This window comes from Arachis ipaensis, chromosome B02 (assembly GCF_000816755.2).
Source record: "Arachis ipaensis cultivar K30076 chromosome B02, Araip1.1, whole genome shotgun sequence".
Lineage (NCBI taxonomy): Eukaryota > Viridiplantae > Streptophyta > Magnoliopsida > Fabales > Fabaceae > Arachis > Arachis ipaensis.
The window spans coordinates 63787790-63789630 of NC_029786.2; positions in this window are offsets into that span (position 1 = coordinate 63787790).

Sequence of the window (1841 nt, forward strand, 5' to 3'; positions counted from 1 at the left end):
TGATAATCTGAAAAATCATAAAAATGATTCTTGAAGCAAGAAAAAGCAGCAAAGAACAAAGCTTGCAGAAAAAATATATAGACGGCCGTGCTATGACAGAGCGCGTGAGCGTAGTTTTCACTGGAAGGATGGAAGGTAGCCATTGACAACGGTGATCCACCAACACACAGCTTGCCATAGGAGGACGTACGTGCGTGAACAAGAAGATAGAGGAAAACAGAGATTCAGAAGACAGCATCTCCAAAACTCCAACATACTCTCCATTACTGCATAACAAGTAACCTTTAATCCATGCTCTATTGTTTATTTGCAATTCAACTGATAAACATAATTGTCTTCCTGACTAAGATTTACAAGATAACCATAGATTGCTTCAAACCAACAATCTTCGTGGGATTCGACCCTTACTCACGTGAGGTATTACTTGGACGACCCAGTGCACTTGCTGGTCAGTGGTACGAGTTGTGAAAAGTGTGATTCATAATTCGTGCACCACCGAGCAACGAATGGTGGAGATCACTTCTCACTTTTGTCTTTTTGGAACAAGCTGATGAGAAAACAGATACATGCTGATAAGTTATCTCCCACAGTGAGCATTATTTTATTGATGACCATTGAAGTTCTTAATTGCTTTTACCTGTAAGTAGGCTAGATAAAACAAAGTGTCAATAAATGGTAGTTGAATCTTAATTGTAGAGATTCTTGTTTTTGATTGGTGAGGATGCTGAGTCTGTCTTCTTTGTCCCCTCGACGTGGATAAATCTAGTAGGAAAAAAACTCTTTTGCTATACATATTTCTCATGGATGCCTTATTTATTGAAATGTCCGGTTGTTTTGTTTCATCTGATCCGTCGATTTGCAGAGGATGAGCATCCCATCTTTAAGGAGAAGATAACAAGGCTAATGCAGGAGGATGCTAAGTTAGGAGGCCTTGATGTTAAGAGGGGATCCAAGCTGCAAAGAATGCTTGTTGCTCGGAATAAGGTGAACCAAAATGGTAAAGAGGATGACATAATTATGAAAGATGTGGAGGATATGAGTTGGAAGGGTAAAAGGGGATCCATGAGGACCCCCCAACAGAGTGATAATGAGGCTCAAAATGCTGATAGTGACAAGGATTCTAAGGACATCGATAAGAGTCCTGTGGAAGGCAAAATGGCTGATGAGGATAGTAGGAAGAATGTTAGGTCGGATGATGACAATAGCTCTGAGCCTGGCACAAAAGGTGATGATGTGGTAGACATTTCTAATGTGGCTGATGACAAAGCAGGCGACTTAAAAGAAGATCAAGGGTTGTCACCCATTGCAATGGCAGCAGCCTTGTGTCATAGGAGTTGGTTGTCTATGAGGCCCCGATTCGTTTTCCAGATGAGCTGAGAGATAAGGTTTATCTATACAGTGTTGCCATGGATGATGGTTCGTCAGTCATGAGGCTTGACCTTTCTGAGTATGTTTATGTTTACTACAATTTTGTTATTCATAATTAAACCTAGAAGAGACCTCTCGGAGAACTTCTTCAGATTGGATCATGTTATATTAAGAGTCTTTGCTTGCATGTGTTAGGGTGATTGCGACTAGGTTTGACCCCCACTTAACTCAAAAAAATAGCACAAGTGCGAAACTTGGAGCTTGAATAAGCAACCATATATGTATTGTGTAACAAATTTCCTTTCAAATTCAAAACAATAATTCAAATCTAATCCTAACAACCAAATCTTATCTTTCTAAAAAAAGTTGATGCTAACTAATCATTTAAATCTTGAATCTTCGATTGAATTTAGAGTTTTTTAGTAGTGGACTATGGACCTGGCGCTGGGCTTGATCCACTGGCGATGGGCTTT